The sequence below is a fragment of the Lepisosteus platostomus genome, chromosome 15, assembly GCF_059453375.1.
Source record: "Lepisosteus platostomus isolate fLepPlt1 chromosome 15, fLepPlt1.hap1, whole genome shotgun sequence".
Lineage (NCBI taxonomy): Eukaryota > Metazoa > Chordata > Actinopteri > Semionotiformes > Lepisosteidae > Lepisosteus > Lepisosteus platostomus.
In genome coordinates, this window is record NC_142625.1 from 7,313,832 (window position 1) to 7,326,942 (window position 13,111).

A 13,111-nucleotide genomic window follows, 5' to 3' on the forward strand; every position below is an offset into this window, starting at 1 on the left:
GCCATAGCAGCAATAGGATCACCACTTTCCGCCTCTAGGCTTTCCTCTGGGCCCTTCTTTTGCACTCTAACTCTTCCTGAGGCCTTCTTACATGGTCTCCTAACCACCCCCCCCTCACCACCCTCTCTTTCTACTGCTAATACCGGGGTTTTGTCTGATCTTAAAACCATCTCCTCACTACCCTTCTCCTCTACTCCATCAGAGTCACTGCCTGGAGTCTCTATAGGCAGTGCCTGAAACCGATTTTGAGTGCTAATTCGGGCCCGGCGCAAATCAGGACCCTTTGACCTTCTCTCTCCCTTCCTTTTAGCAGACCTGCTCAAGACTGGAGACCAGCTAGGAGACTCTGGCCTCTCCTCAGGGACCATATCTGCCCAAGATCTGGATTTTACAGGCTCCGAAACCTCTCCACCCGCCTTCTCAACATTTTGCCCCCGACCTCCCTTGCCTCCCTCCTCAGGTTTCCCCTGAGACCCCCGGAAGATTACTGGTCCGCCCGATGGGCCCGGTAAGTCCAGCCTCGGGTCCTCAACGGGAACCTTCACAATGTCCGCAAAACTTTTTCGTTTCCTGGGACATGAACGATACATATGTCCAGCAGACCCACACAAATCGCAGGTCATGACTTGTTCACAGTTTTTAGCCTCGTGACCTGCCATACCACACCTCCTGCAGAGTCCCCCCGGACAGTTCGCTGCAATATGTCCCAACTGCAAACACTTTTTACAGGTCAGTGGCTGGCCAGGGTAGAATAGGTAACCCCTGTTTGAACCAATTCTAAAGAAGGCAGGAGGGTGTAAGACTCCCTCGTCCCCCGATGGCTTCGGTCTGAGCCTGACCATATACCTCCTCTTCCCGGTCCAGACTCCCACCCGATCTATCACTTTAACTCCTGCCCCCTGAATGTCTACAAATCTTGATAGAAACATCGCAACGTCTCTCTCTGGTAGCAGTGTATTAAACACATGTACGGTGAGAGTCCGCAGTTCCCTTGCAAAGAGCGGTTCTATCAGAAAATTCTTCAGTGGAACATAGTCTTTGCCAAATTGGGCCTTACGCCACACGGCCTCACACAGTTTATCCGACTCCATGGTTAAATCAAATATTCCCTTGTTCACAAAGTCCTGCAAACTGGTAATGTCCTTCACCTGAACTCCCAGAGCGCGAAACAATACATCCTGTTCGAACTTGTCCCTGTTCTTCCAATTCTCCTTTTCTTCCTTGGTCTTCACCACGAAGCGCACTGTGCGCCGCATCTGCCCCTCTCGGGACAGAGGGTGCCCAACCGCCGAGTCGCGGGTCCACTCACCCGCCGCCGCCGTCTCTGCTGCCGCCGCCATCCGGAAGCCCCACTTCGCCCTCTGGGCTCAACCCAGAGCGACTACCCGTGGTAGCTTGTGGACCCTCGGCCTCCTTCCTCCTCCGGTAAGGTTCTCCTCCGTCTCCCGGCTGGCTCTCCTTCTCCTTCCTCGCCGTCACCGCCGTCACCGCCGTCGTCTTCTTCCCCGCCGTCGTCTTCTCTTCCCCTGACTTAGTCCTCTAGCCGCGGGCATGCCACGTGCTATCAGATCTTAGCCAAAAGGCCGAGAAGCGATGCCCACAAAGGCGCGGACCGACGCGCGGGCGTTCCGCTGGCGCACAGTGGCGCAGGCCGACTCCTCTGGAGCCCGGGACCCGCGCAGCTGCCGGCCTCCCTGCAGCCAGAGGCCTGCCGCGGGACTCTGCTCCCCCTCTCTCTTGCCTGCCCGCCTGCCTTCCTGCCAGTCCCGGGCGGGGGCCCTGCTCTTTGATCTTCTGTCAACGGCCCGACAACGACCGCAGCCGCAGGGGGCGCCAGCCGCCCGGCCTCCTTAGCTTAGGCCCCTCCCACCGGCAGCAGCTGCGCCCAACCGGCTGCAAGCCAAAGCCGAGCGCCAGCACCTGCGGGCAGAGGCAAGGGGCAGCTCTCTCTCGGGAGGGAGGGAGGGACGGGGACGCGCGCGCACACACGCCTGCCTGCCTGCCTGCCGAAAAAAAAGAAAGAAAAGGTGGATATACTAAGTTTTTTGGAGGGAAAACGCCCAGCTGTCGAAAGGGGCCCGCCTGCAGGGACGGGGACGGACACGCACGCAAGCAAGCAAGCAAGCAAGCAAGCAAGCAAGCAAGCCACGCCTGCCTCCCTGGGAAAAGGCTGAAAAACCTAAGTTTTTTGGAGGGAAAACGCACGGGAGCCGAAAAGGGGGCCGGCCTGCTTGCCCAGAGAGTCGAGACGCGGGAAAGCGCACAGAGGGAGCACGGGAACCGAGAGGGCGAGAGAGAGACAGAACACAGAGACACACAGATGGGGGACGAGGGACGAGACCCGAGAAGAAGGAGCTCCAGTCCACTTCGCTTGCTTGCTCGCTCGCTCGCTAGCTAGCTAGCTACCTAGCTACCTACGTCTGTCTTTTCACCGCTGAGAGAAGGTGGTGCACCGCTCCCGGAGGCGCTGCAATACCGGGCCGATGCGTGGAGAGGACGGAGCAAGCTCCTGATCCAGCTCCCTGTTCCAAAAATCCGTTTAATATGTGGTCCCCCGATGGGGGACGTATCAGATATTAAACTGATAAGAACAGATTTTTTTATGTTTTTTATTACAAACATAACAAACTTCAACACAGCACAGTAAGACAACCACACCCTTCCCCAACATTCAAACATACCCTAAACCAGCCTCCCTCTGTAACACTAACAACAACCCTTATACTATTACACTCAACAATCCGAAACACAAATCAAACGGTCATGAAAATGTTAGTACAACAGTATTCATATTGGTTCATTTCGAAAATAGAATCACAAAAGAAACAGACATCAGAACCATAAACACAAAACCGTTACATTACCATAATCCCGCCCTGTATGCAAAAAAGATCCCTCCTCCATCCCCAACATTCCTTATATTATTATAAAACAAACCCATATACAGAAATCAATTTAACACCCCAAAGAAATTAATCCCTTCCATCTTTCTTTGGCCGCAGCAAAACCCCACCGTAAGATGTCCCACCGAACACGTCTAGTAACTTCATTTTTGCCTTTGCTAAATACAGATAAGGCTGAAACACAACTGCCATGCTCCACCACCTCCCTCCTCGCTACCCATATATAAAATTTAACCAAACTAATTATATACCATAACACAAATTCATTATTCCATTTTCTCACCCCCTTTACTCCCCGAAACACCACCCGACTGCTTAAAACAAAATCAACAGCGGCTTTCTGTAATAATTCAGCACTGTGACCCCACACCCTTTGGGCGAAAACACAGCCCCAGAAAACGTGAAGCAGGGTTTCGACCTCAGAACAGCCAGGCTGCGGGCACTTATCCTGTCTGGACAACCCATGCCTGTAGAGCGTGTCCCTCACCGGCAACCTGTTCCAGAGAGCCCGCCAGTTTAGGTCCTTGAGTCTGTTTTCTAGACCCACCGGCTGGATCTGCCGCCACTCCTCCTCCGACACCCCCACCACTGCAGGTTCCCCCTTCTCCATGATAGTCCTATACATCTGTTTGTGGTCCGTAGCCCCCAAGCCCTTTCTGAACCCTGGGTGCTTCTGTAACCACACCACCGCATGTCTATAATGCCAGGGCAATTTTTGCGCCTTCGGCGTTGTATTCGTCCAGACTACCAGGTGCTTCATCGTATTCGCAAACCACAAACGGATAAAACATACACAAAGGTGATCCGGATCTTCGTATAGTGTTTTACACAAATTTGCGACAAATATTGTGTCTAGTTTCAACGGGAAGTCTGGAACCGACCTACCACCCTCCTCCACTGGCCTGCACATATCCGCTCTCTTGATGTACTCATGCCCCCCACTCCAAACGAAGTGGAAGACCGCCCTCACCAGGTTTCGACGCAGCCGAGCAGGCAGAGGGAACACACAAGCCAAATGAAGCAGCAATGGCAGTATGTCTACCTTTAGGACTAGTACTTTCCCTGTGTACGTCAGCGACCTATTCAACCACATACCGATCTTTTGATTTACCTTCCCCAGCCTCAGGTCCCAGTTGATCCTGGCGGAGTCCTGCGTATGAAAAAGAACTCCCAGAATTTTAACCGGTCCCGTCACCAAGGTAAGACCGCCCGTCACATCTTGTCTTTCCTTCCATCTACCGAAGTATTTAACCGTACACTTTGCTTTGTTCAAAAAAGCACCTGTCCCTTTGGTCATACTATCTGCTATCTGTAGTACTTGGTGAAGACTTCTGTCAGTGCTAAGAAACAGAGAAATATCGTCTGCATAGGCTGCTATTTTCGCCTGTTCTCCTCCACTCCCAGGAACCACCACCCCTTCCACTCGAGGATCCCCACGAATCCGATGCAGAAAGGGTTCTATGTACAGCACATATAATAAGGGGGACAGAGGGCATCCCTGTCTCACCCCACACCTGACCGGAATGCCCATGCCAAGCATACCGTTGATGCATACCCTTGAGATGACATTATTATACAAAACCTTGATCCATCTGATGAGGCCCTCATCCAGCCCCACTCTTCTCATCACCTCCCAAAGGAATGAGTGATGCACCCGGTCAAAGGCCTTATTTTGGTCTAGGCTCACAAGCATCATCTCAAGGTTCCTGTCCTCCACCCATTCAATGACGTCCCTGATCAACTGCAGGTTCCACTTTACGTTTCTACCCTCCACACTGCAGGTTTGGTCTTTACTTATCAGGTCCGGCATCACCTTCCTCAGCCGTCTCCCCAATACTCTGGCCAAGATCTTATAATCGGAACAGAGTAATTGGATCGGCCTCCAGTTCTCCAGATCTTCCTTGTCTCCTTTCTTAAACACCAGAGACATAATACCTGTCCTCATCGTTCTGCCGAGTTCACCCTCCCTCAGGACTTCGTTATAAACCTCCAACAACACCGGTAGTAACCTTTCTCGGAAGGTTACATAAAATTCCGTCGGGAGTCCGTCCATCCCCGGGGTGGTACCTCTACGCAGGCCACCAATGGCTTCTCCAATCTCAGTCATTGTTAGGGCCTCACCCACACCTTCCATACCATCAATCTTCCTGTCAAACCCAATCAACCACTCATCCCACAAACTCTCATCCACTGGTTTCTCTGAAAATAAAACCTTGTAAAAATTAGTTGCACACCTCACCATGCCTTCTATGTCTCTGACCCTGGACCCATCTTCTCTCCTCAGACCCTCGAAGAGAGTCCTCTTCTGTCTGGCTCTGACCGAGCCAAAAAACTGGGCTGAGCACCTCTCCTCCCCCTCAATCAGGTTACCCTTCAACCTAAACAAAAAATCCTTAGCTCTCTCTACCCAAAGTTCTTTCAGTCTGAGTTTAAGCTCAGAAACTTTTGTCATGTCGAAAGCACCACCCTGGTTGGAAACCACATACTGCTCTTCTAGTTCCTGCTGCAATCTCACAAGCTCTCCTCTCTCTGCTACCTTCTTTTGGCTACAGTATGAGATAGAAGCCTTGGAGATCGCCCTTTTACAGGCTTCCCACCACAGCACCGCTGTCTGGTACCGCCCCCTCTGTAACTGGAACCGATCCAAAAGCGCAACTATCAAACTCTGATAATCGGCTTCCAATAACACTTTCGTGTTCAGTTTCCAGTAGTTTGATTTAGGGTCCATACCATCTGGTATCAAATCAACCGACAGCAACAGATGATCTGAAAACCATACCGGAGTAACCGTTGCCGCCTGTGTCAACCCACGTAGGGTGGTGAAGATATAATCAAGTCTTCTGAAGACACCCCTTCCATTACTCCATGTGTGCATTCTCTGTCCCTGACTATAGTCCTTGTGACCATCTTTTAGGTGAAACCGTGATATTAATTCTTTAAGATCACTCACACTCACACCACTCGCATCACATACATCAATATTAAAATCCCCTCCCATCACCACCACTCTATTGGTGTACAGATGTGGCTCAAGGTCCTTCAAAAACGCCCCCTGGAGCCGCCTTTCGGCAGGCCCGTAGACAGCTATTAAACGTACCTGCAATCTTTCCCATGCCCCATCTACAATCATTAGCCTTCCTGGGACTATGCAGTTAACTTCGCTTACAGAGAAATTCGGGGTTCCACATAGGATCCCGATTCCGGATGAGTGCACTCCCCCTACACTCCACCAGGACTCCCCTTTTACCCAGTCTCTCTTAAAGGTGACAATATCACCTTTTGTGCCTAAGTGTACTTCCTGCAAGAAACAAAAGCCGAAATGGCGCGCTTCTAACCATTTGAAGACGCCAATCCGCTTACTATGATTTTTAAGCCCTCTGGCGTTAATAGTACATACGGTACGACTCATGTTGGGTCAAAGGGAGTCTGCAGCTGCAACCCGTCTCCCAAACTAAAAGCACTCTCTATTCCAAGAGGACTGAGGAGATTCCCACCCACACTCATAACCTGCGGGGACCCCTCCCCCAGGGATGATGGACTTACCCCAGGATCATCGGAGGTCAGGAGGTGGATACCGCCGTCTTTCCCCGACTGTTCTGAGGTCTCTGAAACGAAATCCTCCTGTTCCACCACTATATCGCCCTGGCCCGGGGGTATGGGGTCGTCGAGGGTACTGACCTCAGCAGAGGCCTCCAAGGGGTCAGCCTCCTCACCCTGCTCTCCACCCCTCTCCCTCTGTTCCCCTTCCTCCCTACTCCCCCCCTCCCTACCTCCCTCTCCCTCTCCCTCTACACCCCCCTCCACCCCTACCTCCTTCCTACCCCCTTTCTTACACTCCCCCCTCGCCCTCTTTACAGCAATCGCCTTTTTCCGTCTCGGCATTCTCTGTCCTCTCTCTCCGTCTTCTCCCTTCTCTGCCTCGACGTCACTGTTCCCCGAGTCCTCCTCAACAGCTAGGACCTGAAAACGATTAGCCACAGTCTCGAACACGCACTCGTCGGACCTCATTCTTCTCTTCTCTGCCGCCGACTTCCTCTTTGCAGCCCTGCTAGGCTGGGTAACCCACTCCGGCGACTCCGACTCTGCCCTGTCCATCACTTCCGCCCACGACGAGGTCCCCGGACGCGCCTCTTCAGGTACCTTGGTCGCCTTTGGCATCTCCTCTGGTCTGTCGTCTCTTTCTTCTCTTGCGTCTGCTTGTGTCCTCTGGGTGGTCGCGGTCTTCTGCTGTGGTCTGCTCTCCTCTCTCCTCGGGCCCTCTGCCGAAGTCCGCACCACATCTGCAAAACTTCGACTCTTCATCGGACAAACCCTGTACACATGGCCTTCTGCCCCACACAGGTCGCACGTTAAGACCTTAGTACAGTCCTTAGTTTCGTGAGTTGTGGCCTTACACTTTCTACACACACCGCCAGGACAGTTCGCCGCTACATGACCCCTCTGGAAACACTTCTTGCACGTCACCGGTTGGCCTGGATAGAAGAGGTAGCCTCTATTAGGCCCAATCGTGAAATAAGCCGGGGGATGTACCACTCCCTCACCCTCAGATGGCTTAGGTTTTAGCCGCACCGTGTATCTTCTTTTACCGGTCCACACTCTGAGGACATCTAAATCTTTTTGACCTTCTCCCTGCACGTCCACAAATCTGGATAAAAAGGTGATTACGTCTCTTTCTGGGACCCGATGATTAAATAGGTGAATTGTCAGAGTCCTGAGCTCCCTGGCAAACAAAGGCTCTATCAAGAAATCATTAAGCGGTTCCACATCTCTTCCTTCACACACCTTTTCCCAGGCTTTCTCACAAAGTTCATCCGATGCAAGCGACAGGTCGTATATCCCTCTGACTGGGAAATCTTGTAGACAATCAATGTCCTTCAATTTAATCCCTAGAGCCTTCATCAGGACTACTCTTTCAAACCGCTCACGGTTCATCCATTCCTTCTTCTTCTCTGCCTCCTTCACAACAAAACGCACTGTGCACCGCATCTGCCCCTCACGGGACAGAGGGTGCACAGCCGCCGAACCGCGGGCCCACTCACCACCTTCGACCGCTGTCATCTTGGAGGCCCCACTTCGCCCCCTGGGCTCAACCCAGGGCGACTACCCGTGGTGACCTTGGTGGACTTCTGCTTCGGTCTTCTGATGGTAAGGTTCCGCCCGTCTGGTCTGGTTCCGTTGTCCGCTGTCTTCTCCTTCTCCTCTTCGCCTTCGTTGTCTTCGCCTTTTGTCAAGTCCTCAGACCGCGGTCATGCCACGTATCTTTAGATCTTGGCCAAAAGGCCGAGAAGCGATGCCCACAAAGGCGCGGACCGACGCGCGGGCGTTCCGCTGGCGCACAGTGGCGCAGGCCGACTCCTCTGGAGCCCGGGACCCGCGCAGCTGCCGGCCTCCCTGCAGCCAGAGGCCTGCCGCGGGACTCTGCTCCCCCTCTCTCTTGCCTGCCCGCCTGCCTTCCTGCCAGTCCCGGGCGGGGGCCCTGCTCTTTGATCTTCTGTCAACGGCCCGACAACGACCGCAGCCGCAGGGGGCGCCAGCCGCCCGGCCTCCTTAGCTTAGGCCCCTCCCACCGGCAGCAGCTGCGCCCAACCGGCTGCAAGCCAAAGCCGAGCGCCAGCACCTGCGGGCAGAGGCAAGGGGCAGCTCTCTCTCGGGAGGGAGGGAGGGACGGGGACGCGCGCGCACACACGCCTGCCTGCCTGCCTGCCGAAAAAAAAGAAAGAAAAGGTGGATATACTAAGTTTTTTGGAGGGAAAACGCCCAGCTGTCGAAAGGGGCCCGCCTGCAGGGACGGGGACGGACACGCACGCAAGCAAGCAAGCAAGCAAGCAAGCAAGCAAGCAAGCCACGCCTGCCTCCCTGGGAAAAGGCTGAAAAACCTAAGTTTTTTGGAGGGAAAACGCACGGGAGCCGAAAAGGGGGCCGGCCTGCTTGCCCAGAGAGTCGAGACGCGGGAAAGCGCACAGAGGGAGCACGGGAACCGAGAGGGCGAGAGAGAGACAGAACACAGAGACACACAGATGGGGGACGAGGGACGAGACCCGAGAAGAAGGAGCTCCAGTCCACTTCGCTTGCTTGCTCGCTCGCTCGCTAGCTAGCTAGCTACCTAGCTACCTACGTCTGTCTTTTCACCGCTGAGAGAAGGTGGTGCACCGCTCCCGGAGGCGCTGCAATACCGGGCCGATGCGTGGAGAGGACGGAGCAAGCTCCTGATCCAGCTCCCTGTTCCAAAAATCCGTTTAATATGTGGTCCCCCGATGGGGGACGTATCAGATATTAAACTGATAAGAACAGATTTTTTTTTTTTTTTTTTTTTTTTTTTTTTTATTGCAAAATTACAAAAGAAATTCCAAAAAACTCCAAATATACACAAAAACACATCATAAACTCAAATACACATTAGTCATAGTAACAACTTAAGTCATATCAACCCACAATTCTGTTAAACACAAAAATTCCATTCAACAGTCAACTAACAAAAAACTTCTGAATACTAACAACATTTCTCATACAATTTTCAACAAATTATTACACAGCAAAATCCATCTATTTAACTCTATTACACAGTCTCAAACCCCACTAATCTCCATACTCCCGCCCCTTATGCAAATTAAACCAAACCCCCATCCCCAAACTTACAATACATTCATTCCCTTAACCCCATTATATACAGTCTGCATCCCATCACAATTTACAAAAACATAATGAAACAGTTCCCCACCAACATCTCATTTACATTCCCACCCCTTATATTAATTCTCTACACAAAACCAGCTCTCCTCTCAATATCACACACCTCCCATCACACCCACTTAAAAACAGAACATATTCCATTAAACCAAAAACATACATAGAACAAACCCATCCTAAATACAACTAAACACAGTCATCATCTGAAACACTACTCTCACTTCCCCTTTTACGCAACATTTTAGCAAATGTAACAGAAGCATCTTTACACTCCGCTTTAACTTTCCCCGACACCCGTAGCCCTTTAAACATTCTTTTTTCCCGAAACGCGTATTCAAAAAGAAGCTGTGGAAACTCCTTTTCCATATACCGTGACACAGCCATCACCCGTTTCCTATCCAAAGCCTCAAAAAGGCTTTCCCACATATCCCTATCCACTACCCCTCGAAACCCCTTTCTATTTTTCCTCAAAGGCCATTTAAGATGAATACAACCTTTCCTTTCTTCCCTCCACTGCTTCCACTCAATATCTTCATCCCAATAATCCGTCCTACGCCCCAAACCCTCTACTAACTTTCCCTCTCCCATCAGCACCTCCCCCTTTGGGACATCGTCCTCCTCCTTCTCAGAATCAATATCAACAGTTAGAACAGCGAAGGGGTTTGCGCTCTCCACTGCCTGCCCACCCACTTCCTCCTTTTGCCTAACAACACCCTTCCCTTTACCCTTCCCCCTCTGAGCCACTGACCAATCAATACCCTCACCCCCCTCCGACACTTGACCAGCCCCACTTGGATCGTCGTCCTCCACCTCCTCAGGATCACCAGCCGCCACTTTCTTCCTGCGAGAGACTCCCCTCTCCGCCACTTGGCCTATTCCACTTGAGTCGTCGTCACCCTTCACCTCCTCAGGATCCGGATCCGCCACCCTCTTCCGACTAGGAATTCCTGGAACAGACATCCCCCGGCTCCCCGAAGGCCCCTCATCACCATCCATTTCAATGTCAGGCACACTCTCCGCCCACGACATCCTTCCTGATTCTTCGACCAACTCCTCCACCATCTCGGTGACCTCCTCCAGACCCTCTCCCTGCTTAGGGAACACCAAACCTCCATCTTTCTCCGCCACACCTCCAGCCGCCACCATAGACTCCTTCCCCGCAGACCTCTGTTCTCCTGGAGCCGCTCCCGTCCTCCTTGCAAAAGACTCTCCAGCAGTCGATCGAGCCCGGGCTGCACCTGCATAGCTCCTTGACCTTTGAAAACAGTTCTTATACACATGGCTTGCTTCACCACACAAATTACAAGATAAGGGCTTGGCACACTTCTCTGCCCTGTGCCCTATTTCCCCACACCTTCTGCAACAAATAACAGTGCATTCAGCTGCCACGTGACCCTCCGCTGCACAGTTCCGACATACAAATGGCTGCCCAGGGTAATTCAGGTGACCTCCATTCGAACCAATCATAAAGAAAGCTGGTGGGTGAACATACCCACCTTTCTCAGATGCAATAGTCCTTAAGCGCACCATGTACCTCCTTTTCCCCGTCCAGAAATTCCTAGAGTCCATAACCTTTACACCATTCCCTTGAATGTCCACAAATCTTCTCAAAAAACATACCAGCTCAGACTCTGGCACATACGGATTATGCATATGCACAGTCAAAGGCCTTAGTTCTCTGGCAAACAATGGCTCTATAACAAAATTAACAAAGGGCAAGTTCTCCTTCTGAGCTTGAAGAACATTCCATTTCTCCATACAAACTTTCTCCGAAATAAAAGAAACATCAAAAATACCTTTCCCAGGAAAATCTTGATAGCAAAAAACATCCGGTACCTCCACGCCCAAAGCTTGGATCAGCACAATGTCCGAAAACTCCTCTCTCTTCATCCTTTCGGTTCCCGGTCTCTCCTTCCATACGAAACGAACGGAATTCCGCATCCGTCCCTCTCTGCCCGACCACTCTCCGCCTGCCGAAGCCGCAACTCCGCCAATCGCCTCCATCGCTCCGTCCTCTCCCCTCCGGTTGACTCTGCCTCCAACAGCTGCCTCCACCGTCGCCTCCTCCGCCGCCTTCCCGACCCTCTGACTAAGACCTCGGAACTGCGGTCAAGCCACTTGAACCTTGATCTTAGCCAAAAGGCCGAGAAGCGATGCCCACAAAGGCGCGGACCGACGCGCGGGCGTTCCGCTGGCGCACAGTGGCGCAGGCCGACTCCTCTGGAGCCCGGGACCCGCGCAGCTGCCGGCCTCCCTGCAGCCAGAGGCCTGCCGCGGGACTCTGCTCCCCCTCTCTCTTGCCTGCCCGCCTGCCTTCCTGCCAGTCCCGGGCGGGGGCCCTGCTCTTTGATCTTCTGTCAACGGCCCGACAACGACCGCAGCCGCAGGGGGCGCCAGCCGCCCGGCCTCCTTAGCTTAGGCCCCTCCCACCGGCAGCAGCTGCGCCCAACCGGCTGCAAGCCAAAGCCGAGCGCCAGCACCTGCGGGCAGAGGCAAGGGGCAGCTCTCTCTCGGGAGGGAGGGAGGGACGGGGACGCGCGCGCACACACGCCTGCCTGCCTGCCTGCCGAAAAAAAAGAAAGAAAAGGTGGATATACTAAGTTTTTTGGAGGGAAAACGCCCAGCTGTCGAAAGGGGCCCGCCTGCAGGGACGGGGACGGACACGCACGCAAGCAAGCAAGCAAGCAAGCAAGCAAGCAAGCAAGCCACGCCTGCCTCCCTGGGAAAAGGCTGAAAAACCTAAGTTTTTTGGAGGGAAAACGCACGGGAGCCGAAAAGGGGGCCGGCCTGCTTGCCCAGAGAGTCGAGACGCGGGAAAGCGCACAGAGGGAGCACGGGAACCGAGAGGGCGAGAGAGAGACAGAACACAGAGACACACAGATGGGGGACGAGGGACGAGACCCGAGAAGAAGGAGCTCCAGTCCACTTCGCTTGCTTGCTCGCTCGCTCGCTAGCTAGCTAGCTACCTAGCTACCTACGTCTGTCTTTTCACCGCTGAGAGAAGGTGGTGCACCGCTCCCGGAGGCGCTGCAATACCGGGCCGATGCGTGGAGAGGACGGAGCAAGCTCCTGATCCAGCTCCCTGTTCCAAAAATCCGTTTAATATGTGGTCCCCCGATGGGGGACGTATCAGATATTAAACTGATAAGAACAGATTTTTTTTTTTTTTTTTTTTTTTATTATACAAAATACAAAAGAAATTCCAAAAACTCCAAAAAACAAAACACAATCCCAAATACACAATAGTCACAATAACAACCAAAGTCATCTCAACCCATAATTCTGTTAAACACAAAATTCCATTCAGTAGTCAACTAACAAAAACTTCTAAACATTCCCCATCCAATTCCCAACAAATTATTACACAGCAAAAACCATACAAAACACAAATCTGTCTAAATCTATTACATAATCTCAAACCCCACTAATCTCCATAACCCCGCCCCTTATGCAAATTAAACAAAACCCCATCCCCAAACTTACAATACATTCATTCCCTTAACCCCATTATATACAGTCTG

General features: G+C 52.4%; 2 non-coding genes and 1 pseudogene across 2 annotated transcripts; all 3 read right to left on the bottom strand.

Annotated features, from left to right (window-relative positions):
* Positions 1-2,442: 2,442 nt before the first annotated feature.
* LOC148647843 (U2 spliceosomal RNA) lies at positions 2,443-2,628 on the bottom strand. Its single transcript, XR_015926959.1, has one exon. It is a non-coding gene; the product is annotated as a U2 spliceosomal RNA (small nuclear RNA).
* A 6,414-nt stretch (positions 2,629-9,042) lies between these two features.
* LOC148647844 (U2 spliceosomal RNA) lies at positions 9,043-9,248 on the bottom strand (annotated as a pseudogene).
* A 3,344-nt stretch (positions 9,249-12,592) lies between these two features.
* LOC148647845 (U2 spliceosomal RNA) lies at positions 12,593-12,791 on the bottom strand. Its single transcript, XR_015926926.1, has one exon. It is a non-coding gene; the product is annotated as a U2 spliceosomal RNA (small nuclear RNA).
* Between the last annotated feature and the right edge of the window lie 320 nt (positions 12,792-13,111).